This window comes from Crocuta crocuta, unplaced genomic scaffold, assembly GCF_008692635.1.
Source record: "Crocuta crocuta isolate KB4526 unplaced genomic scaffold, BGI_CrCroc_1.0 scaffold26, whole genome shotgun sequence".
Lineage (NCBI taxonomy): Eukaryota > Metazoa > Chordata > Mammalia > Carnivora > Hyaenidae > Crocuta > Crocuta crocuta.
This window is the reverse complement of record NW_027532249.1, coordinates 2,054,668-2,072,693: the sequence shown is the minus strand read 5'-3', so window position 1 is coordinate 2,072,693 and position 18,026 is coordinate 2,054,668.

Genomic DNA, 18,026 nt, shown 5'->3' with positions numbered 1-18,026 from the left:
CCTCCTGGCTTGCTGTATACAGTAGCCCTCTTTATCATGGTTTTGTTTTCTATATTTCAGTTACCCTTGGTCAATGTCCATCTGGAAGTAGATGGTCCTCCTTCTGATGTACAGTCAGAAGGCCCATAGCCGCCTAACAGTTATGTCCTACATCCACGTCATTCCCCTCACGTTCACCCAGTCATGGAGGCCTTCTCTCAACTCACAGCATCACAAGAAGAAGGGTGAGTACCATACAATAAGATAGAGGGACCACATTCACGTAACTTTTATTATAGTATATCATTATGATTGTTTCATGTTATTATTAGTCATTATTGGTCATCTCTCACTGTGCCTAATTTATAAATTAAATTTTATCATGGGTGTGATGTGTAGGAAAAAGCATAAGGTTCAGTACTATCTGAGGTTTCAGGCATCCACTAGGGATCTTGGAACGTATCCCCCGTGGTGGGGGAGGGGGGGTGCTGCTCTATCAGTGACACTGTCCAGCGACACTTCCCATGGTCCAGGTTCATTTGGCCTCTGCTGGGCAGGGTGTCAGGCTTTGGTGTGTCTCTCGCACTCCAGCCCCTCAGTGTTCAACTAACCTATTTGTTTCATCTTTTCATGCCACTCCCTTGAGACAAACCACATTGACAGAGTGGTGTTTCTGTTCTCTGAGGTGTTTGTGCGTGCATGTGCGTGCTGGCCTATTTCTTACCCAGATAGCACCAAGCGAGGGTAAGCCACTCCTCTGCCAACAGAGAACAGAGCTTCAAAAACAGAAGGGATCTAAGAGGTGAGCTAACCCAAAATCATCATGAGGAGGACACGGAGGTCCAGAGAAGCGAAGCAACGTATTCCACGTCGATGAAAGCTAATCAGGAGTCCTGAGCCCCACACCGATCCTTTGCGAGACCACAGTTACCACCTCCCTGCTTTCCTCTGAATTCTTTCCCGCTTTCTCCTCGGTCTCTGTTATGGCTTCCACAGCAGCCCCACCTCAGCTCCACCCCACTCCCACCCCCACCTCCTTTACTGCTGAGCCGCTCCTCCAGTGACCTTCTCCATACAAATGACTGCAGTGACGTCATGTGCATGGGCAGGAGTGAATCTCAAGTGTTTCCGCTGGGGCTCTTCTCCCCTTCCCCAGACCTTCCCTGCCAAGGACGTATAGAGGACCACCCACTGGACCGGGTGGACCTAGGGCTGGGCCACGTCATTCCTCCATCTGCCCAAAGTGCCCACCAAATGGATCCTTCCTCCCACATGTCTTCCTCAGCAAATCACTCCACAATCCCAGCCATCTTCCCAAAGCAAAAACCTGGAATTCTCAAATCCTCTGCTGTACACATGCGCACACACGCGCGCGCACGCATACACACACACACACACACACACACACACACACCATTTATCCAGTGACTGATTTTCCCCCAAGAATCCATCTTCTCTTCATCTCCACCATCACTTCTTTGGTTCAGCCTCTTTCTAACGCATGTAGAGGAGAGAATATTCCTTTGTTTTCAGGGGACTCCTCCCATGGGACTCTCCCTCCCTACTTCCAGTAACAAGAACAAAAAGCCAGTGCACAAGACTGAGTTCGGTCCAGAAGAATTCACTGAAAGAAGTACAGCAGCAGGAGAATGTTTTTTATCTAAGCACCTCCAGAGACTACAGGCTTCAGGAGAGAAATGCCCCAAGGCCACCATGTCAGGCACTGAGTGTTCAGAGGTACAGTGAGAGCTGATTACCACGTTTTCTGTGAAGATTTATCTCGTCATTTTACATTATATGATGGTAAATCACGATAAGGAGCACATACCATGCAATCCTTTTTTACTACAATATGACATTTTGAATCTATACAAAATTCCGGAAATGCGGCTAGTTGAAACTCACAGTTCTTTAAAAATATTCAGTATTTTCATCATTCTACAGTTTTCTAGCTTCCCTTATTTAAACAGCTTTATTGAGGCTTAATAATTTTAGTGGATAGCTCCGTGAGTTTTGGCAGATGAATTCAGTCATGTAACCACAACCACACTCGAGATGCAGATCACTTCCGTCACCCAGAAATCTTCCTCACTGTCTCCTTGTGTGATTGTCCCTTCTTGCCTGCCTCCCCACCCCGGTTGCCACCCCAGCCTTAGGCAAACACCGATCTACTTTTGTTCCCTTTAATTTTGCCTTTTATAGAATTTCGTACTGTTTTTGTACAGAATTTCATTCGTTTTTACTGCTGAGTACTTATTCCAGTTTATGAATATACCACATCTTTTTCTTCATTCACCAGTTGATGCACATTTGGATGGTTTCCAGCTTGATTCTAATAAACAATGCTGACGTGGATATTTGCTGACTTGGATATTTGCATACAAGCCTTAATCGAAACCGAGAATCGGAATTGCCAAATCACATGATAACTATCTATTTAACTTTAAAACAAACTGCAAAACTGCTTTCCAAAGTGTCTGGATTGGGGCACCTGGCTGGTTCAATCAATTAGGGGTCTGTCTCTTGATTTTGACTCAGGTCATAATCTCACAGTCATGAGGCCCCGCGAGGGCCTGCTTAAGATTCTCTCTCTCAAGAATGAAATCTGGCCATGTGTAGCAACATGGATGGAACTTGAGGGTGTTATGCTGAGCGAAATAAGTCAGGCAGAGAAGGACAAATACCATATGTTTGCACGTATAGGAAGATTAGGAGGAACTTAACAGGGGATCATGGGGGAGAAGAAGGGGGGAAATAGTGGGGGAGAGGGAGAGAGGCAAACCATGAGAGACTCTTGAATGGTGAGAACAAACTGAGTACTGATGGGTGTGGGGGGAGAGGGGGGAGATGGGCATGGAGGAGGGNGTCCGAACGGAAAAAAAAAACAAAAAAAAAAAAATAAAAAAAAAACCCCAAAAAAAAAAAAAAAAGCCAAGAGCAAAGCGACTGTACCATTTTCCCCATAAGTAATTTATGAGAGTTACTGTTATTCCAAATCCCTGGTGACACTTGGTACTATAAATTGGTGTTTTATTTTTTAATTTTAGCTATTCTGGAGTGTCTAGTAATTTTAATATTCATTTTCTTGACAACTAGTAAAATTGACCAACTTCTCATATGTTGTTGGTCTTTTGTATACCTTCTTTTGTGAAATGCCTGTTTAAGTCTTTGCTAATTTTTTAAAAGCTTGTAGCTTCTTATTTTTGAATAGAAAGCATTTAAAAACATATATTCTGGATAAAGCTCCTACTTCAGATACGTGTTTGGTAAGTATTCATTCTAGGCTGAGAATTGCCTTTACATTTTCTTTTTTTAAAGAAAAAAAAAAGGTTTAAATTTCTATAAAGTCCAAAGGAACTTTTTATGTCTTTCATGGTTCATATTTTAGGACTGTACTTAAGAAATCATTACCTACCCCAAGATCATGAAAGTTTTCTTAAAATTTTTTAATGTTTGCTTTTGAGAGAGAGAGAGACAGAACACAAATAGGGCAGGGACAGAGAGATGGAGACACAGAATCAGAAGCAGGCTCTGTGCTGACACCCCCAAGCCCAATGCGGGGCTCAAACTCACAAACCCTGAGATCATTACCTGAGCCAAAGTCCGGTGCTTAACCAACTGAGCCACCCAGGTGTCCCATAAACATTTTCTTCTGAAAGTTTGACAGCTCATTATGTGCGTTGATGGTCCAGTCAGAGTTGTGAGACACGATCTAGGTATGCTGTTGGCTTTAGTTTGGGGTTTGTTTGTTTGTTTTTTCTTTTTCATACATGTATACAGTAGCCATAACACCATTTTTTGAAAGGACTATGCTTTCAGATGACATTGAGTTACAAGAAACGTTATTTTGCTTTTGTAATAAAGCTGTTTGGTAAACAGGGTTGTTGGCAGTTTTTAAAGATAGAAATGTGACTAAATTTAAAATGATTTTTAATGTTTTACTGATTTTTAAGAAAGAGAGACAGAATGTGAGTAGTGCTGGAGAGTGCTGGAGATCCGCTCCAGCCGGTTCTGGGGTCCCTATAGGATGGACGGTGTTGGCGAGAGAGAGAGAGAGAGCCCCGAGATTCTTTCTGATCACCAGGCAGGCATCTCTGTCCTGTCGGTTTTGGTGTCTTTATTTAAAGGTCCAATGACAACATGACATCAGAAAAAGGAATTTTTAGAACGGAAAATTCTGTGATAAGATGCTTTGAAAAGTGTTCAAAAACAGGTTTTTCGGAAGTATTCTTGCAGAATTACCGCAATCATAGTGAGGTTGAGTAAATCTTACAACTAAGGAAATAACAGGATGTTCTTAGTGAAAAACAGGATGACATACATATTTGTTCTAAGTGAATAACGCTTGGATTAGGACATAGGCTAAGTTGTATATAGATGGGCTGGGAGTCATTTTGTCTGGCTCACAAAAGACGAATGTTCTTGAGCTGCTTAATAAGTTGTTTGTGGAAACTTTTTTGACTTGATGCTGGATGTGTAAACACCAGCCCTAAACGTGGAGGCCCTAAACGTGTCGGCCTTTGTTTTTGGGTTACGTTTTAGCTACTCTTATCTATCCTCATCCCAGCTGCCAGTGTAAGGGAGGGTGTTTGTGGAAAGCAGGCCTTAGGGAAGGGACCACCATACATCACCAGTTAGGAAAGGTATAAGTATTAACTTAAGTTCCATGCTTATCTGTTCTTTAACTCTAAATTAGGCTCTTTGTCTCAGGGCCAGGCTCAATCGTAACTCTCGTGTTCTTAACCCCCTTTATTATCTAAGTCTTGGATCTGCAAGGCCTATAGGAAGAGCCTTTTGACAATCATCCACAATGCTTTCATCTAAAATCTCTTTTGAAGACGCAGGAATATGCTTTTCCTTATGAGGTATCTATGTGGGGAATATCGGTCTGATTTGGAATATTGTGAGGCCTGGTCAATACCAGCAGGCTCATTTCCATCATGAGCAAGTGGTAGCAGAAGGAGATACCAGTTTTGCTTCTCATGGCAGAAGCTGTACAAATGTTGCTATTTCCTCGCTGTGACTGTCCTCCAGCGAGGCCTGTGTGGCTCCCAGCAGGGGAGGAGCAGAGAGAGAGGAAGACAGTGTTTGAAGCAGGCTCCAGGCTCCGAGGTGTCAGCACATAGCCCAATGCAGGGCTCAAACCCACAAATCATGAGATAATAACTCGAGCCAAAAGTCAGATACTCAATCGACTGAGACACCCAGACACCCAGAAATGTGACTGAATTTTTAACGTCAACTTTGTACTTCGCTACCTGCCCAAAACCATTTTTTTCTTTCTTTCTTTTTTTTTTTTGCATTTCTTTAGATTTGCTGCCCACACAATCCTGTTGCAAAGTTAATTTTATACATTTCCAATCTACATTCCTTTTACTTTTTTTCTTTCCTTATAGGACTTCTAGGCAATGTCAAAAGAACGCTGTGTTGTTCTTGATTTTACATACAAAGTATTTAGTCTTTCACCATTAAATATGATGTTACTTGTAAATTTATCATACCTATCTTTCATCAGGTTGAGGAAGTTATTTTTTATTACTTATTACTTATTATTTAGTTTTCTGAGAGCTCTTGTGTTGAACTCTACCATATGAGTTTTTGATGCCTCTTGAGAAAAATCATATTTTGTCTCTTTTATTCTAATATAAAAGAAAATAGAATATAAAAAAGAGAACATAGTGAAATACATTCATTGGTTTTCAGAATTAAAACAACCTTGCATTGCTGAGATAAAACATTTTCCATAACTTATTATTTTTTATATATTTAATAATGTGACTGGAACATGCTTTATTAAGGACTTTTGCATACGCATTCACGAGGTATATTTTTCTCTATCTTCTATTCTTGTAATTTTTTTCTGTCTTTGGTATGACAGTACACTCACCTTATAAAATGAGTTGAAAAGGGTTAATTTGCCTCAATGACAGGTAAGAACACTTGTAGCTTTAGTATTCCTTCTTTCTTCCTAAATTTTTTTTTCAGTAGGCTTCACATCCATCGTGGAGCCCAGTGTGGGTCTTCTACTCCTGACCCTGAGATCAAGGACCTGGGATCAAGACGTGAGCTGAGATCTAGAGTCAGACACTTAACCGACTGAGCCACCCAAAATTCACCAGTGAAACCATTTGAGTCTGGAGATTTCAATTTGGGGAGATGTTTAATTATGAATTCAATTTCTTTCATTGACAAAGGACAATTCAGGTATCTGTTTCTTTTTCAGTTAGTATTGATTTTTCAAGAAATATGATCATTTCATTGAGACTGTTATAATAGTCCCCTATTTTTTGTATCTTAGAAACTGAATTGATGTCCCTCCCCTCTTTTACTCTTGATATTAGAAATTCCTTGGGGTTTAATATGCTCTCCTTTTCTACCTTCTTCAGATGAAAATTTAGATAACTACTTTTAGGTCTTACCTTCTTATTTAATATAAATACCAAAGGAATAAATGAACTCCTTAAACACTATTTTAGCTACATCTAGCAATGTTTGGTATGTTTACTTTCGTTGCTATTGAACTTAAAATATTTTCTAGTTTCCCTTGTTATTTTTTCTTTGGCCAGTGAATTATTTACAAATACGTTGCTTGATTTTCAAATATTAAGATTTTCCCAATACCTTTTCCTTACTGATTTTTAATTTCATTCCTTAGTGACTATAGAACATATGCTATGATTTCAATCCTTTTACTTTAGTTGAGATTGGTTTTATGTCTCAGCATATGATTTATTTCGGTCAGTATTCACGTGCACTTGAAATTTTGTCCATTGCTGGGTAGGGTGTTCTAAAAGTGTCATTTTTTAATGTTTATTTATTTATTTTGAGAGAGAGAGAGAGCAGAGAAGGGGCAGAGAGAGAGGAAGAGAGAGAATCTCAGACAGGCTCTGTGCTGACAGTCGATCCCATAACCCTAGAATAATGACCTGAGCCAAGATCAAAAGTCGGAAGCTTAACTGACTGAGCCACCTATGCACCCCTAAAAATGTCTTTCAAATTAAAGTGTTTGATAGTGCTGTTCAAGTGTCCATTATTATTGATTGTTTGTTTTTATCTATTACAGGGGGGAAAAAGTGTTGAAATCTCCAAATAAGATTTTTTCCATTTCTTCTTTAGTTTTGACAGTTTTGCATCATATATTTTTGGCCCTGTTAAAAAGACATATAAAGATATATATATATACATACATATATATATATATGTATGTATATATGTTATTTCATTCTTCTGAATTGACTATTTTATCATTATAAAATATCACTCTCTAACAATACTCCCTACCTTAAAGTCTTTTTTTCTGAAATTGATATAGACCATTCAGCTGTTTTGTTCTTACTATTTTTATAATATATCTTTTTCCATTATTTTTACTTTCAACCTACTTGACCTTTTGTATTCAAAGTGCATTTCTTTAAAAAAATATATGTGCCTGAATATTGTTTATTTTCCAGTTGAATAACTCTGCCTTTGTTTCGAGTTTGGCATCTGAGTATATAACTAAGGGACAATATTATTTTTTGTGTCCTGAACCTCTCATAGACACAATGTTGTCTTTTACATTCACTAATTCTCTTTCCTTCAGGAATCATTTCATCTTCTTCCCATCTAGTATTATTCCTTACCTACATCTTCCTTAATATAGTAGAACTATTGAGCTCAGCAAAAAGGTTGAACCAGAAAGTTGAGGGCACAAAAAGTCAAGCCTATGCCTCCCCTTTCATCTATTCCCAATTGTTCCAGGTAGAATTGGATAAATACGGGCATATAGAATTGCCTCATATGCTAGATAGGAAGGAGGTTAAGGGGCACCTGAGTGGCTCAGTTGGTTGAACATCTGACACTTGATTTTGGCTCAGGTCATGATCTCACGATTCTTGAGATCAAGCCCTACATGGGGCTCCGTGCTGACAGTTTGGAACCTGACTGGGATTCTCTCTCTCTCTGCCCCTCCCCCCACCCTCGCACTCATCCTCTCTTTTTCTCCCTCTCTCAAAATAAATAGATAGATAGATAGATGATAGATAGATAGATATTAAAAAAGAAGAAAGGAAGCTAAGATGTTAATCTTAGATGAGCAAGGAAAGTTGGCAACTCTCCCGTCCTTAAAAATTTAGGTACTAGTATTCAAAAGCATTGCCATTTCGTTGCGTTTTACAATAGAAATTGTAGATGCAACCTATGTCGTAATCTACAATATTAAGCAAAAAGAATTTTTTTGAGAAGCAGACAATATGCTTGTGTAAATTACAATGTTCTTTCCTCTTTTCTCCACATTTCCCAATGTATCTTATCGTTGACCTGGTGGTGATCCATCTTGATGTCACACATTCATGTAGGAATGCAAGCCATTCTTTTAGTCCTTTATCTCCGCCCCCACCAAGTAAGTAAGCAGGTGTTTTAACTATCCATTTTAGTTGTCTAATAATCCTCTACTTTGTGAATAGCATTATATGTGATAACTCCATTGTCTGGTATTTTTAGCTCATTTTTGCCCTGCATCCTCAGTGAAATGTGCTCTGTGATATGAAGACTTATAAGCAGAGGATCTAAACTGAAAGGACATTTTCTGTTCTAATAATCTGATAATATTTGAAGCAACGGCTTCCATAACCAACCCCAAATCCAAAATAAATGTCTGTCGCATTCAACACTCTTTCTATCTTCCTGGGGCCATGACCAATGCATATCAAACTAGGTTTTGGTTAAAACGCCACACTACAGTTAATACTTTATACATTGTCCAAACTCTGATATTGTTCCTATTTTTCTGAGGCTTGTTTTGCTTTTGTTCTAATTGTTTTTGTTCTAATAGGCAGCTAATTTGCCTGGAACCAAGCTGTGCAATCTCTCAGGCATTTGATGTACAGCCGCTGATATCTTGCGCCCGCTGGAGTTGCATATCCATCGTTGCTTTTTTAGCTTGGCTCCTGGAAGGGTCTTTCCTGCACCCACATAGGTTAGTAATCAGCCAAAGCTTTGTGCAGAATCTATATTCACATCTTGGGGTTTATCTGCTCAGTAATTCCGCTGATTCCAGTTTTTGTTTCTTAAATTTCCAGTTGCTATGCCAGCCTTAAGTTCTGTACTGTGATCCCTGAAGCCAGTAAGATGGTCACTATCTGTGGCAGGAACTATGTATGTTGAGAAATGCACTCGGTCAAAGGCATGAAAACTCAAAAATCTTACCAGAGGCAGTTGTGACTTGCAAGTGTGGACTCCTCCTGTGAATGCTACCTGCTTTTCCTTGCAGCTTCTGGAAGTATTGTGTGCATGTATAGTTCCATGTGCAGCCATGGTTTGAACAGAGGTTTAGGCTCGGATTTTATTTTATTCAGACTTTATTTTAGATTTTCTGTGGTTCTCTTGCTTTCGAATTTTCACTTAAAATTTTCAGCTGCCCTGCTAACTATCATTTGCTCCTTCAAGTCACTGATGCCAGTGTGTGACTATGGAAGGGGATTGTGGAGTGCCCCCAGGCACATTAACTCACAGGTTGTTGGGGTTGTTGTTTTTTTTAATCCCATGTTGTAATAATCATTCAAGAGTAAACTTGTCTCAGTTTTCTGCCTGCTTTTGGCCAGTTTCCATTTTTTTCCAGTTTTTATAATTATTGCCTATGGGAGGAATCATTTCCTCTCTTTACATAATCATTTAGTTCTAAATATTTCTTAAATTTCATTCTCATTACTTTGATTCATGACTTAAAGTATTTTTTTTTAATTTTCAAAAGTATAGGGGAATGAACTCTATTTTGTTATTGATTTCTAGCTTAACAGCATGGTGATCAGGTAAGATTTTACTAGATATGTGCTCTCTTTCCAGATTTGCTTTGTACTCTCCTACATGGTCTTCTTTTATAAATACTCCTTGAGTGCTTGAAAAGAGTGTGATTTATATCTTGAGTGCATGCATGTACTGCATCACACCTGTTTTTCAAATGGTTTTCATTCTTACTCATTTCTCTTGTACTTAAACTATTTCTGAGGGAATTGTGTTTAAAATCTCACTTTTTAAATGTTTATCTTTAAATTTTCATACACACATAGTTGAGTAACATTCTATAAAGTTATTAATTATCTTTAACTTAGTCCCAAATAGTACAAGATTTTTAAAAAAAATTTTTTTAAATTTCTGAGAGAGAGAGAGAGGCAGCATGAGCAGGGGAGGGTCAGAGAGAGAGGGAGACATGGAATCTGAAGCAGGCTCCAGGCTCTGAGCTGTCAGAGTTGGGGGGCTTGAACCCACAAACCCTGAGATCATGACCTGAGCTGAAGTCGGACGCTTAACCGACTGAGCCACCCAGGCACCCCTTACGGTAGACCAACTTTATTTTTAATGTTTATTTATTTATTTATTTATTTATTTATTATTTTTTATAGTTTATTGTCAAGTTGGTTTCCATATAACACCCAGTGCTCATCCCAACAAATGCCCTCCCCCATGCCATCACCCCCCCTTCCCTTCTCCCCCACCCCCATCAGCCCTCAGTAATTTGATTCATATCTAATTACCTTCTTCCTGTCTGGTTTTTATTCCTGTGCATATTATCATCATTATCCTTGTTCTATGTTGCTTCTTGCTTGTTTGATTACATATCATGTATTTATTTTTCCTCTATGTGCCTATCAAAGTGTTTTGTGAGTATCTGATAGCAGGAATTTGAAGTCAGAAAATTCTGGGGAAAGAAATAATATTTTTTTAAGCACCTTTTGAAAGCCATGACTCTACTACAATTCAACCGCAGTTGATCCTTAAACAACACAAGTTCAAACTGTATATAGGTCTACTTATATATGGATAATGTTTTCAATAAATACAGTGTAGTCCTGCATTTTCTCCCTCATGATTTTCTTTGTAACATTTTCTTTTCTTAGCTTATTTTATTGTAAGAATATAGTCTGTATAACACAGATAACATACAAAATATGTGTAAATTGACTTTATGTTGTTTGGAAGGATACCACTAACAATAGGTTATTAATAGTTAAATTTGAGGGGAGTCAAAAGTTATATGTGGATTTTCAACTGTGTAGCGTTCAGGACTCCTAACCCCCTTCAATGGGCAACTGTATTTGAGTAAAGGATAAAAATTCCATTTCTTGAGGAAAAAATATTCCAGCTCAAAGTAAGTGCTCTAAAATGAAAATTTATTTACCATAATTTTTATTTATTTTATAACAGTAATAAAGAAAATTACAAGTCTTTCTCCCATTATTTATTATAAAATCATTCCTCAGAAGTAACATCTGCTACTAGTTTCTTGTATGCCCTTGCAGGAATTTTCTTTGAATGGCCAACTGTAATATGTAGTCAATACATATTCAAATTTATACATATAAGTGCCATCATCTTTTTTTTTCTTGAGAGAGAGAGCACAAATTGGAAAGGGGCAAAGTGAGAGAGAGAAAATCTTAAGCAGGTTCCACGCCCAGTGTGGAGTCCAAACTAGGACTCCTTGAGGGACTGGATGTGGGGCTCAATGCAGGGATCGATGCTGGGATCTATTTACGACCATGAGTTCATGACTTGAGCCAAAATCAAGAGTCAGAGGCTCAACCGACTGAGCAACTCAGGTGCCCTTGTAAGTACCACCTTCTTAATCACCATTATTTCCTCCTTGGTGGAGTTTTCTTCCCCTAGAGTAAGCATTTCAACAGTTCTCTCAGTGAGGGTCTATGGACGGTCAACTATTCCCATTCTTTGTCTGAAAATATGTTTATTTCATTTTTAGTCTTAAAATATATATCATTTGGATATATAGAATTATAGCTTACAGTTGTGTTTTCTGAAAACTTATATTATAGTTTCTATTATTGAAAATTCTGCTTGCAGTTCGTTATTTTCTTTTGGGATCTGCCTTTTATCCTTGGTTACTTTTAAGATCTTTTTCTTGGGGTGCCTGGGTGACTCAGTGGGGTAAGCATCCCGCTTGGTTTCGGCTCAGTTCATAATCTAATGGTTCGAGAGTTCAAGCCCCACTTTGGGCTGCCCACTGCCAGTGAAGGCCCTGCTTGGGATTCTCTTTCTCTCCGTCCTTCTCTGCCTTTTTCTCCTTCCCTCACTCTCAAAATAAATAAACTTTTTTAAGAAAGATCTTTTCTTTGCCTCTGATGTTCTTCTGTTTCACTCCGATATTCCCAAGGGTATACATTTTTTAAAATGATGCTTAAGTCTCTTGCTCTTTTTTTTTTTAATAGTTTATTGTCAAATTAGTTTCCACATAACACTCAGTGCTCATCCCCACAAGTGTCCTCCTCCATGCCCATCACCCCCCTCCCCCCCACATCCATCAGTCCTCAGTTTTTGTCAGCATTCAAGAGTCTCTCATGGTTTGCCTCTCTCCCTTTCCCCCACCATTTCCGCCCTTCTTCTCCCCCTTGTTCCTCCGTCAAGTTCCTCCTAATCCTCCTATACGTGCAAACATATGGTATTTGTCCTTCTCTGCCTGACTTATTTCGCTCAGCATAACACCCTCAAGGTCCATCCATGTTGCTGCACATGGCCAGATTTCATTGTTTCTCATTGCCATGTAGTATTCCATGGTATAGATAAACCACATCTTCTTGATCCATTCATCTGTTGATGGACACTTAGGCTCTTTCCATGATTTGGCTATTGTTGAGAGTGCTGCTATGAACATTGGGGTACATGTGCCCCTATGCATCAGCACTCCTGTATCCCTTGGGTAAATTCCTAGCAGTGCTATTGCTGGGTCATAGGGGAGTTCTAGTGTTAGTTTCCTGAGGAACCTCCACACTGTTTTCCAGAGGGGCTGCACCAGTTTACATTCCCACCAACAGTGTAGGAGGGTGCCCGTTTCTCCACATCCTCGCCAGCATCTAGGGTTCTCTGATTTGCTCATTTTAGCCACTCTGACTCCAAAGAAGACACTTCTCCATTAAGTCTCTTGCTCTTGAACTGAAGGATTTATGTCTTTGATTTTGGAAAAGTACCAAACATTTTAAAAAATATTACCTCTCCTGCTTTCCCTCTAAGCAAAACAATGTGATGTACTCTGGACCTTTTTAATCTATTTACCTGGTCCCTTTACCTCAGGTATATATTTTTAATTTCTTGAGCTCTAGTGTTGTGTTCTGGTAATTTTTCTCATCTCTGTCCTGCAATTTCCTGCTTTCCCTTCAATTGTATATGTAAATTGAGATCTAATTTCAAATAATATATTTTTTCATTTATAGATTATCTATTTCTATCAAATACATTTATTATTTTTTCATAGACTTGTTTTTCCTCATGTTTTTTTCTTTCTTGGTTTTGTTCTTGATTGTTTTTCATGTGTACACTTGATAGACACTATTCAGGAGCTCCAAATGGGAAGCACTTATTATCAGGCAACACTTGTTCATAGTATATTGTCTCAATTGTCCTATATTTTGGACTTGTTACTTTCTCAGGAGACTTTATTTGCAAGACTTTTCTTTGGTGGTTGGTGATCTATATCTTCCAAAATGTTTTAATTTAATTTATTTCACAAACCCCAGATATGTCATCTATCTGGACTACCTTTTATTCATCTATGTTTCCAGTGAGACGGCACTTACATATAGTGAAGCAAACATGAATTAAATGCACAATTCAATGAGTTTTGAATGATGTATAAACCGGTGTGACTGTTAACACAAATCAAGATACAGACCATTTCTATCAGCCTAGAAATCTCCCTCAGTCCTGCTTCCAATCAATTCCTTCCTCCTCTAGGCAATGACTATATTAATTTCGATTACTATAAAACATCATAAAAATATCATATTTTGTTATTACTTTGTGGCTTGCTTATTTTATTCAGCATAATTTCTGAGATTTATCTATGTTATTTCATGTAATGGAATTTATACTTTTTATTCTTCCACTGAGAATTTTATCACAGTGGGTATGGAATATTATGAAATTATTTTTGTGCCTTCTATTGATTTGATCATCTGTTTTATTGCCTTCATTCTGTTAATGTGGTTGATTACATTGATTCTCATGTTAAATTAATTATGTATTTCTGGGATTAGCCCTACTTTACCTTAATGTATTATCCTTTTTTAAATATTGCTGGATATGTTGCTAACATTTTTTAAGGATTTCTGTATCTATGTTCATATATCATAGTGGATATTGCTCTTTAATTTGCTTGTTATGTTCTTTTCTGGTTTTAATATTGCAGTTATGCTAGCCTTATAAAAATGTTGAGGAATGTTCCTTCTCCATGAAAAATTTCTGAAAGAATTTGTGTAAAATAGGTATCACTCCTGCCCCAAATACTCCTAGAATTCACCCATGAAACCATCCAAGTCTGGAGCTTTCTTTATAGACTGTTTCAGATATATAATAACCACATCCTGCTAGGTATAAAACTATTCACATTTTTATTATGTCAATTTTTCTGTGTTGTGCTGCAAGAAATCTTCTATTTCATCTGAGGTAAGGAATTTATTGGAATAAACCCGGAAGAAAGAAAAATGATATGGAAATTATGTTTGGCACCTACTGCCTTACTGAGAGAAAAAGATGTCTATTTCATAATAAAGACATTAAAACACATTCCAGTCAAACAAATCAACCACTAACAGCTCCAGCTCACTGGGTTTAAGAAATAATTTTGAGGGGCGCCTGAGTGGCTCAGTTGATTAAGCCTCCGGCTTCAGCCCAGGTCACGATCTCATGGTTAGTGGGTTCGAGCCCCATGTCGGGCTCTGTGCTGACAGCTAGCTCAGAGCCTGGAGCCTCCTTCTGATTCTGTGTCTCCCTCTCTCTCTAGCCCTTCCCCTGGTCCTCATGCTTTCTCTCTCTCTCTCTCTCTCTCAGAAATAAATAAAACATTAAAAATTTAAAAAAAAAAAGAAATAATTTTGAAACAGCCCATGGATAAACTCCCATAGAAGAAATAACTGAAAGTTTGGAATTTTAACAGAGAATGTTCACTTGGCCTAGACACTGAGTTTAACTAAATAGGAAAAGCCAGGTGACACATAAAGCATCTTTTGCCCCTCCCTACATGGATTCAGAATGAAGACAAGTTTTCTGGTTTTCTCTGTATAGAAGGGAACTTTAAGGTTGAGCTCAGAGAAAGCAGGGCTTTTTCTTTTATCTCTAACCTTGATAGGCACTGGGATCTCACCAAATGAATGCATTTTGAGAAGTAGGTCTCTAGGGTTTTTTTTTTTTAAATTTTTTAGTTTGAGTATAGTGGACACATAATGTCACATTATTTCATCAATAAAGAAGGATGACAGGTGAGCCCGGGTGGCTTAGTCAGTTAAGTGTTCGACTTCAGCTCGGGTCATGATCTCACAGTCTGTTGGTTCAAGCTCCGTATCAGTTTCTGTGCTGACAGCTCAGAGCCTGGAGCCTGCTTTGGATTCTGTATCTCCCTCTCTCTTTCTGTCCCTCAAAGGTAAATAAATAAGCATTAAAAACTTTTTTAAAAAATGATGAGATCTTGCCATTGGAGACAGCATGGATAAGATGAATGCATTTTTGTATTATTTTCTATTTCATGCCAATTTGAATGTTATTGTTGACTTGCTCAAATAAATCTTAATGAAATGCAAAATTAGTTGCTTGATTTATGGTTTATCATATCAAGTAAGCAATATACATTCAAACCACAAACCACATGAGGATAAGCCTGTGGTTACAAATTCTCAGATATAATCCTTTTTTTGTGCCCAGAACTCATGCTGAAATCAACAAATTCATTTGTCATCTCACTATGCCAAAGTGCAATTTTTTTATTCACAATTTCACTGAGGGTATGGTGCTTCAAAAGTCCAAGGTTCATGTAAGGATCTCAGATCCAGTAATTAGCTTTATATCACATGGCATAAACAAACTCCTATCCTTATGTGGTCATTAAAACCCAATCTTTTTGGTTCTTAATACCAATAACTTCTGCTAAGGTAGGCACAAGGAGAGCTTATCATGTTTATTTTCCAGTTTTTTGGAGTTTACTTTTAGGTCATACGATTTACTTAGTATAACATTTTTATATTTAGTAGATCCTTCAAACATTATATTATATAACAACATATATAAAATAGAGCTCCTGATTTTTTCCTATCCATTCTCTTTACTCCAGACTTCTATATCCCAGTAAATAGCATCGTTATTCATCCAGTGTCTCAAGTCCTTTCAATTCTAAATCCAAAATAGATCTTAACTGTGTCCACCTGTCTCTCTGCACTACCATTTCCCTAATATCAGCCTCTCTTATCTCTCACCTGGATAGTTCCAGTGTTTGCAGTGAGACTTCTTATTCTACCCATCTCCATATATCCTCTGCAATCAGCCCAAATAAGCTTTTGTTTGTTTATTTGTTTGTTTGTTTGGGACACAGAGAGAACATATGTGCAAGAGTTGGGGAGGGGGCAGAGGGAGAGAAAGAGAGACTCTTAAGCAGGCTCCACTCCACCTTCAGCGGTAAGTTCAACACTAGGCTTCATCCCACCACCCTGGGATCATGACCTGAGCTGAAATCAAGAGTTGGGCACGCAGTGGACTGAGCCACCCAGGCACCCCATCAACTAAGCTTTTTAAATAGAAATCACTGGGTGCTCAGTTGGTTAAGCAGAGACTCTTGATTTTCAGCTCAGGTCATGAACTCAGGGGTCATGAGATCAAGCCCCACATGGGGCTAGTGCTGAGCATGGAGCGTGCATAAAATTCTCTCTCACGCTCTTGAAAGAAAGAAAGAAAGAAAGAAAGANCCCCACATGGGGCTAGTGCTGAGCATGGAGCGTGCATAAAATTCTCTCTCACGCTCTTGAAAGAAAGAAAGAAAGAAAGAAAGAAAGAAAGAAAGAAAGAAAGAAAGAAAGAAAGAAGAAAAGAAAGAGTCATTATATCACTTCTCTGCTCAAAACAGTATAATGGATTTTTTAAAAATCTTTATGCCCAATGTGGGTCTTTTAATTATTACCTCAAGATTGAGTCATATGCTCTACCGACTGAGCCAGCCAGAGCCCCACTATAATGGTTTTATATGATTAAATGATTATATTTATATGATTAAATGATTTTAATGCAACATTCACTCTCACCTGGGGCCACAAGGTTCAGCAAGATCAGTCACACATATGTCTCCAATCTCCCAGTACACACAAGCCACACTGGTCCTCACAACCCTCTTCATTTATTCTTCCATCCATCTGGAATATTCCTTAACTTGTTATCTATGTTTTAGCTCGAATGCCAACAACCCAAAGAGATATGAAAAGTTCATTTAACTTTTGTGACCTCCTAATGGTTAACCTCTATCACGACATCCTAACTGTTCCCTTCATATCAGCCACTGTTATCTGATAGGGTATCTTAAAGAATCCGTATACTTGTTGGTTCATGTTCTGGAGCACAAAATCAATGAGGGTCAAAGTCTTCTAGTTTTATCACCAAATTTTCAGATCTTAGTACAGTGTCTGCTTTTATAACAAGCTATAAGTTGTTCAACAAATGTGTCTTGATGTAAGTCAAGAAGGAAGGAAAATATGAAAGCTCCCAGGAAATCTTCCAATCAGGGCAGAGTGATCCTGCTGAATAAAAAAATCAAATACAACCAGAAGGGTATTGAAGGAGGTATGATCTTGTGTTGATTTATCTTGTGTTGATTTAAAGAACAGTCTGTTGATAAGCAAATTGAGTGTAGTTTTCTAAAGAGAAAAGTTATAGCTTCTGTGTATCTATGAGAAAGATCTTCACTCACCAGCACAAGGAAGTATGGACAGAACACACACAATTGCTCTGTGAAGGTCCAGCAAGAGAATGGTGGCAGAAGAATGTGCCCTATAAAGCCCCTTAGGGTCTGGAGACAGGAAAGTTCAAGAGAGGAATCTTTAGCTGGAAGGAAAGTTCAAGAGAGGAATCTTTAGCTGGAAGGGCAACAATCACAGAAACAACTAAAGCAGTAATAATGACTAATTATGCCTCATTATCAGTAGAGAAAATGGGTATTTAACAGAAGCTACAAAAAGGAAAACCAATGAGCAGTAAATTCTAGTTGACACCACCAATGCTTGCATTAAATTAAATTACTGGGGAAAAGTTCA